Source organism: Apodemus sylvaticus, chromosome 15 (genome assembly GCF_947179515.1).
Source record: "Apodemus sylvaticus chromosome 15, mApoSyl1.1, whole genome shotgun sequence".
Classification (NCBI taxonomy): domain Eukaryota; kingdom Metazoa; phylum Chordata; class Mammalia; order Rodentia; family Muridae; genus Apodemus; species Apodemus sylvaticus.
In genome coordinates, this window is record NC_067486.1 from 2,197,249 (window position 1) to 2,206,220 (window position 8,972).

Sequence of the window (8,972 nt, forward strand, 5' to 3'; positions counted from 1 at the left end):
ATTGGCTCCTCTCACTGCCACTCTTGTGGCATATGATGTCTGGACTTCTGTAATTGGCCCATTTCACCACGATTCATTTCACACTGAGTGCCTCCTCTCTGAAAATGCTTCTGCAGAGAAATCCAAGTGACAGTACAGCAGTGGGGTTCCTTAGAGTCTGTGTTAAGTATCCAGGTGTGAGGTTTGCTTGTAATCCTAGCATTGGGGAGGCAGAGAAAGGAGGATCCCTGGGTTTCACTGGCTAGACTGCTTAGCCTGATAGGTCAGCCCTGGGTCTTAAGAGACCTTGTCTCTAAGGAAGCAAAAGGAATGGTGGTCAGGGTTAACATCAGAATTTGACCTGTTGCTTCACATGCACATGTGTACATGAACAACACACACACACACACACACACACACACACTGAATGCTGGCTCCGCCTTTACCTGGTTGTTCTTAGTTAGGGTTTTATTGCTGTGAGGAGACACCATGACAACAGCAACTCTTATAAAGGACAACATTTAATTGGGGCTGGCTTACAGTTTCAGAGGTTCGGTCCATTACTATCATGGTGGCGTGAAGACAGACATGGTGTTGGAGGAGGAGCTGAGAGTTCTACTTTTTTTTTTTTAGCTTCTATGCAGCATGGAGGACACTTCATTTATTTTGGAGTTTCAGGGTGAGTGGCAGCTCCGTCAGGAAAGACATTTGCATATACCACCATTAAAGCAATTCATAGTGTGTAAAAAAAAAAAAAACCTTCTATGCTAATTTGTCCAGTTCTCAGAAACTGTGAGAGGAAATTCTTCCGACTTCCTTCTGACCACATACTCGATGTGTGTTCTACTTTTGTATTGTAGGAGAGATAAAGACACATTGACAAGTTTGGCAGTGAGCCACTGGTTGTGAAAGTAATTTTCATATAATTCTGTATATGAGGGCTTACAAGCATAAAAATGAGTCATTCTGAAATCATACAGAGATAGTCATTATTAAGGTTATATAGAAATTGATGAACAGAGATTCAAAGAAAAATGCTATGGTTCAATATAACAGGAATATGTCTGTGAAGACACTAGGGTCCTGACAAAACTTTGTTCAGCTTATTTAAAAGAAAGGAATGTGTGTATAGGTGTTAGAACTAGAATTAAAAAGGGAACCCTGCAATGTATGACAGTGACGGCAGTATTAGCTTATGAAGAGCTGCAGACAGTCATACACAAATACGTCAGAAGTGAAGAAGAAATAAGTCCTAGAAACAAGTGAAAAAACCAAACAAAAGCCTCCTACAATACAAAAGTAGAACACAATTCAAGTATGTGGTCAGAAGGAAGTAGTAAGAGTTTCCTCTCACAGTTTCTGAGAACTGGACAGATTAGCATAGAAGGTTCTTTTCTTTTTTCTTTTCTTTTTACACACTACAAATTGCTTTAATGGTGGTATCTGTACAAGTGATATTAGGACATAGGACAACAAATGCACATGGCTAGCAGACAGGCTGTGAATGAATAAAGAGTTCACACTGCTCCCATGTTTTAGTGACTAAGACAGCTCTAAGCTGCCTCCTCCTCAGCCTCCTCCTCAAACTCTCCCTCTTCCTCAGCTATAGCATCCTGGTACTGCTGGTACTCAGATACCATGTTGCTCTCAGCCTCGGTGAACTCCATCTCATCCATGCCCTCACCCATGTACCAGTGTAGGAAGGCCTTGCTGTGAACTGCTCTGAGATGCATTTAAACAGCTCCTGGATAGCAGTGCTGTTGCTGATGAAGGCGGCAGACATTTTTAGGCCCCGAGGTGGAATGTCACAGACAGCTGTCTTCACATTGTTGGGGATCCAGTCAACAAAGTAGCTGCTGTTCTTGTTTTGGATGTTACGCATCTGATCATGCACCTCCTTCATAGACATGTGACCCCTGAACACAGCAGCCACAGTCAAGTAGTGCCCATGGTGGGGATTACAGGCAGCCATCATGTTCTTAGCATCAAACATCTGTGCAGTGAGCTCAGGAACTGTCAGGGCACAGTACTGCTGGCTTACCCAGCTGGTCAAGGGGGCAAAGCCAGGCATGAAGAAGTGCAGGGGAGGGAAGGGAACCAAATTTATAGCCATTTTCCACAGGTCAGCATTTAGCTGGCCAGGGAATCACAGGCAGGTGGTTACCCCACTCATGGTGGTGGACACTAGATGGTTCAGGTCACTGTAAGTGGGTGTGGTCAGCTTTAGGGTTCTGAAGCAGATATTATAGAGTGTTTCATTATCAATGCAATAGGTCTTTACATTTTCAATCAGCTGGTTGACTAAAAGGGTTTCATTGTAGGGCTCAACCACTATGTCTGACACCTTGGGGAAGGCACCACACTGAAGGTGTTCATGATTCTGTCTGGGTACTCCTCCTGGATCTTGTTGATAAGGAGGGTACCCATCCCAGACCCAGTCCCCCCACCCAGGGAGTGGGTCAGCTGGAAGCCCTGCAGGCAGTCACAGCTCTCAGCTTCCTTTCTCACAACGTCCAACACTGAGTCAACCAGCTCTTCACCTTCTGTGTAGTGCCCCTTGGCCCAGTTGTTCCCAGCCCCACTCTGACCAAAGACTAAGTTATCAGGTCTGAAGATCTAACTGAAGGGCCCTGAACGCACTGAGTCCATGGTGCTGGGCTCCAAGTCCACGAGCACGGCATGGGGCACACACTTGCCACCGGTGGTTTCATTGTAGTACACGTTGATGCGTTCCAGCTGGAGGTCGATATCTCTGTGGTAAGTGCCAGTGGGATCAATGCCATGCTTGGTGCTGATTACCTCCCAGAACATGGCACCAATCTGGTTACCATACTTCCCAGCCTGCAGGTACATGATCTCCCTCCATGACTGCGGAGTGAATTCTTTGTCACTGCCTCCTTTGACTTTAGTATCCAGGGATCTTAGCTTTAACTTAAGGGTGAGCAGATAGGGCATGTAGCAGCTTTGAAGCTTGCTTGAGCATGTCTCAGAGCACCACATATGCACTTCACCTTCTTCCTCCTGAAATTAAGGTAGATAGCTTGCATCTGTAATTTTCAAAATTAACAGAGTTCTACATCTTGATTTGAAGGCAGCAGGAAGTGACAGTGACACACTGGCCAGGGTTAAGCATCTAAGACCTTCAACAGGTAAAAAGCCCTTAAAGAGGAAACACAAAAATCCCTTAAAGAAATACAGGAGATCATGGAACAACAGGCAGAAACCCTTAGAGAAGAAACACAAAAATCCCTTAAAGAATTACAGGAAAACACAACCAGGTGAAGGAACTGAACAAAACCATCCAGGATCTAAAAATAGAAGTAGAAACAATAAAGAAATCACAAAGTGAGACATCTCTGGAGATTGAAAACCTTGGAAAGAATCTAGGAGTCATAGATGCAAGCATCAACAACAGAATACAAGAATACAAGAAAGAACCTCAGGTGCTGAAGAAACCATAGAAAACATTGACTCAATAGTCAAAGAAAATGCAAAATGCATAAAGCTGGTAACCCAAAACATCCAGGAACTCCAGGACACAATGAAAAGACCAAACCTAAGAATTATAGGTATAGACGAGGGCGAAGATTTCCAACTTAAAGGGCTAGTAAATATCTTCAAAAAATTATAGAAGAAAACTTCTCTAACCTAGAGAAAGATGCCGCAGTGGCCCCAGTAAACTCTGTAAGACAAAGTTTTACAGACTGAGGCGAGAAATGCTTCCTGGGGCTCTCCAGAACACCCCTATTCAGAAGCCAAAAATCTCACTTGGCAATTTTCTAAACTCTCCTCCTTCTTAGTAGCCAGGACTAAGAAAAACCAAGCAAATTAAGATGTAAAAGAATCCATCTTAAAGTAAGTCACTAGCCAGAAAATTCTACACCACTTTGCTCCAGTTGTTTACGGAATTACATTTACCTCCCAACAGTGTATAAATGAAGTATGGCTCTGACACGATGGTATGAAAAGCATTAATAGCAGGAAGTATAATTTTTCCAGGAACCTTAAAATTACAGGTTCCTTTTATTATTCAACCTTCATACAATGTCCTTGCAGGATGGTGGATTTGGGTCTTGTCTTAGACAATAGGCTCAGATTAGAAGATATTTACATTTGATGAACCTTATACAATGTCCTTGCCAAACAGGTGGGTGTTGGGCAAATTAGAAAGAATTTACATTTGAGTTGGTGCAAAGCTCAGAGCTGCCTCAATGGAAGCTTGTGAGGAACTGCTTTTGTCTTGCAGATCCCACCTAGGGAGTCTTTGGCCAAAACAACATTCTTAACTTATCCAGGTGTGATTCAGGATGCAGTTCATACTTATTATTCATGAAGACTCATTTAGATTCTGGGAGTTTGACAAAATGTCCTTTAAAATTGGAGAGATGGCTCAGAGGTTAAGAGCACTGACTGCTCTTCTGAAGGTCCTGAGTTCAAATCCCAGCAACCACATGGTGGCTCACAACCATCCATAATGAGATCTGATGCCCTCTTCTGGTGTGTCTGAAGACAGCTACAGTGTACTTACATATAATAAATAAATAAATCTTTAAAAAAAAAAAAAGTTTATACCAGAGGCAGTCTGGGAGCTCACAGCGCGGTTTGCTCTGTGGCACGGAGCTTGGGTTCCAGTCCTGAGGCCTCTGGCGGGAGCACTCAGATCTCTCCGCTTCCGGATCCAGATCAGCCTGGGCTGCAACACCACATCTCCAGGTCCTGCAGGAGGCAAGAGGGGCTTCCGGGTGGCCTGCGGGAAGAAGTCGGTGTGCTCCGGTGAATCCAGCAGGCCCCAGCGGGAGCCTTCGGGTGCCTGCTTTGGGATCTGAACGGCCTGGGCCACAGCGCTTGGTCTCCAGGAAGTGCGGGAGACCTGGTGTGCACCCAGAGGCAGTCTGGGAGCTCGCAGCGCAGCTTGCTCTGTGGTGCGGAGCTTGGGTTCCAGTCCTGAGGCCTCTGGCAAGAGCACTCAGATCTCTCTGCTTCCGGATCCAGATCAGCCTGGGCGGCAACACCACATCTCCAGGCCTGCCAGAGGCAAGAGGGGCTTCCGGGCGGCCAGCAGGGAGAAGTCGGTGTGCTCCAGTGAATCCAGCGGGCCCCAGCAGGAGCCTTCAGGTGTCTGCTTCGGGATCTGAACAGCCTGGGCAACAGCACCCTGTCTCCAGGCAGTGCAGGAGATAAGCTGTGCACCAGAGGCCACCTGGGAAGGGGCAGCTTGCACTGGTGAGTCCAGCATTGACAAGGCCAACTAACACCAGTGAGAACTAGATGGCAAAAGGCAAATGCAGGAACATCACTAAGAGAAATCAAGGCAATATGGCAACATCTGAACCCAATTCTCCTTTACCAGCATGTCCTGGACACCCCATCACACCAGTAAAACAAGATTTGGATTTAAAATCACTGGTCATGATGCGGGCACAGGAACACATGAAGGACATACTTAAAGAAATTCAGGAGAAAATGGATCAAAAGTTAGAAGCCCTTGCAAGGGAAACACAAAAATCATTGAAAGAAATCCAGGAGAATACAAAAGCCAATAATGAGGAAACACAAAAAACACTTAAAAGAAATACAGGAGAACTTTGGTCAACAGGCTGAGGTCATGAAAGAGGAAACACAAAAATCTCTTAAAGAATTATAGGAAAGCACAAACAAGCAAGTGAAGGAGCTAAGCAAAACGATCCAGGATCTAAAATCAGAAGTAGAAACAACTAAGAAAACTCAAAGGGAGACAATTTTGGAGATAGAAAGCCTTGGGAAGAAATCAGGGGACAGAGATGCAAATATCAACAACAGAATACAAGAGATAGAAGAAAGAATCTCAGATGCTGAAGATTCCATAGAAACCATGGACTCAACAGTTAAAGAAAATGCAAAATGCAAAAAGCTTGTAACCCAAAATATCCAGGAAATCCAGGACACAATGAGAAGACCAAACCCAAGGATTATAGGCATAGATGAGAGTGAAGATTTACAACTTAAAGGGCCAGCAAATATCTTCAATAAAATTATGGAAGAAAACTTCCCTAACCTAAAGAGAGAGATGCCCATGAATACACAAGAAGCTTACAGAACTCCAAACAGACTGGACCAGAACAGAAATACTTCCCGTCATATAATAATCAAAACACCAAATGTACTAAACAAAGAAAGAATATTAAAGGCAGTAAGAGAAAAAGGCCAAGTAACATGTAAAGGAAGACCTATCAGAATCACAGCAGACTTTTCACCTGAGACTATGAAGGCTAGAAGGTCCTGGGCAGATCTCATGCAGACTCTAAGAGAACACAAATACCAGCCAAAACTACTATATCCAGCAAAACTCTCAATCACCGTAGATGGAGAAACTAAGATATTCCATGACAAAACCAAGTTTACCCAATATCTATCCACAAACCCAGCCCTACAAAGGATAATAGGAGGAAAACACCAATACAAGGAGGGAAACATCACCCTGGAAAAAGCAAGATTGTAACCTTTCATCAAACCCAAAAGAAGTTAACCAATCAAATTTAAAAAATAACGTCAAAAATGACAGGAAGTAACAACCACTACTCCTTAATATCTCTTAACATCAATGGACTTAATGCCCCAATAAAAAGACATAGACTAACTGACTGGATACGTAAACAGGACCCTACATTTTGCTGCTTACAGGAAACACACCTCAGGGTCAAAGACAAACACTACCTTAGAGTAAAAGGCTGGAAGACAATTTTACAAGCAAATGGTCTCAGGAAGCAAACTGGAGTAGCCATTTTAATATCAGATAAAATTGACTTTCAACCCAAAGTCATCAAAAGAGACTCTGAGGGACACTTCTTGCTGGTCAAAGGAAAAATACAACAAGAAGAACTCTCATTCCTGAACATCTATGCTCCAAATGCAAGGGCACCCTCTTTCGTAAAAGAAACTTTATTAAAGCTCAAAGCACACATTGCACCTAACACAATAATTGTGGGTGACTTCAACACAGCATTTTCCTCAATGGATCAATCAGGAAAACAGAAACTAAACAGGGACACAATGAAACTAATTGAAGCTTTGGACCAGTTAGATTTAACAGATATATATATATAGAACATTCTATCCTAAAGCAAAAGAATATACCTTTTTCTCAGCACCTCATGGTACCTTCTCCAAAATCGACCATATAATTGGTCACAAGACAGACCTCAACAAATATAAGAAGATAGAACTAATCCCATGCCTCCTATCAGATCACTATGGAGTAAAAGTGGTCTTCAATAGCAACAAAAACAACAGAAAACCCACATACACGTGGAAACTGAACAATATTCTACTCAATGATACCTTGGTGAAGGAAGAAATAAAGAAAGAAATTAAAGACTTTTTAGAACACAATGAAAATGAAGACACAACATACCCAAATCTATGGGACACAATGAAAGCAGTGCTAAGAGGAAAACTCATAGCCCTGAGTCCCTCCAAAAAGAAAATGGAGAGAGGATACATTACCAGCTTAATGACACACCTGAAAGCCCTGGAACAAAAAGAAGCTATTTCACCCAGGAGGAGTAGGAGGCAGAAAATCATCAAACTCAGGGCTGAAATCAATCAAGTAGAAACAACGAGAACCATACAAAGAATCAACAAAACCAGGAGCTGGTTCTTTGAGAAAATCAACAAGATAGATAAACCCTTAGCCAGACTGACCAAAGGGCACAGAGAAAGTATCCAAATTAACAAACTTAGAAATGAAAAGGGAGATATAACAACGGAAACTGAGGAAATCCAAAAAATCATCAGATCCTACTTCAAGAGCCTATACTCAACACAACTGGAGAATCTGGAGGAAATGGACAATTTCCTTGATAGATACCAAATACCAAAATTAAATCAGGACCAAATAGATCATCTAAACAGTCCCATAATGCCTAAAGAAATAGAAGGAGTCATAGAAAGTCTTCCAACCAAAAAAAGCACAGGACCAGATGGTTTCAGTGCAGAATTCTATCAGACCTTCGAAGAAGAGTTAACACCAATACTCTTCAAACTATTCCACAAAATAGAAACAGAAGGAACACTACCCAATTCCTTCTATGAAGCCACAATTACACTGATACCAAAACCACACAAAGATCCAACAAAGAAAGAGAACTTCAGACCAATTTCCCTTATGAACATCGATGCAAAAATACTCAATAAATTCTTGCCAACCGAATCCAAGAACACATCAAAATGATCATCCACCATGATCAAGTAGGCTTTATCCCGGGAATGCAGGGTTGGTTCAATATACGGAAATCCATCAATGCAATCCACTACATAAACAAACTCAAAGAAAAAACCACATGGTCATTTCATTGGATGCTGAAAAAGCATTTGACAAAATTCAGCATCCTTTCATGCTTAAAGTCTTGGAAAGAACAGGAATTCAAGGCCCATACCTAAACATAGTAAAAGCAATATACAGCAAACCAGTAGCCAGCATCAAACTAAATGGAGAGAAACTTGAAGCAATCCCACTAAAATCAGGGACTAGACAGGGCTGCCCCCTTTCTCCTTATCTTTTCAATATTGTACTTGAGGTACTAGCTCGGGCAATTCGACAACATAAGGAGGTCAAAGGGATACAAATTGGAAAGGAAGAAGTCAAACTATCATTATTTGCAGATGACATGATACCTACGTGACCCAAAAAACTCCACTAGAGAGCTCCTACAGCTGATAAACAACTTCAGCAAAGTGGCAGGTTATAAAATCAACTCAAGCAAATCAGTGGCCTTCCTATACTCAAAGGATAAGCAGGCTGAGAAAGAAATTAGGGAAATGACCCCCTTCACAATAGCCACAAACAGTATAAAGTATCTTGGGGTGACTCTTACCAAACATGTGAAAGATCTGTATGACAAGAACTTCAAGACTCTGAAGAAGGAAATGGAAGAAGACCTCAAAAATGGGAAAACCTCCTATGCTCATGGATCGGTAGAATCAATATAGCCAAAATGGCCATTTTTCCAAAAGCA

The 8,972-nt window shown here is 42.5% G+C and overlaps 1 pseudogene; it reads right to left on the reverse strand.

The window, feature by feature from the left end:
• Nucleotides 1–1,532: 1,532 nt before the first annotated feature.
• Nucleotides 1,533–2,835, reverse strand: LOC127666051 (tubulin beta-4B chain-like; annotated as a pseudogene).
• Between the last annotated feature and the right edge of the window lie 6,137 nt (nt 2,836–8,972).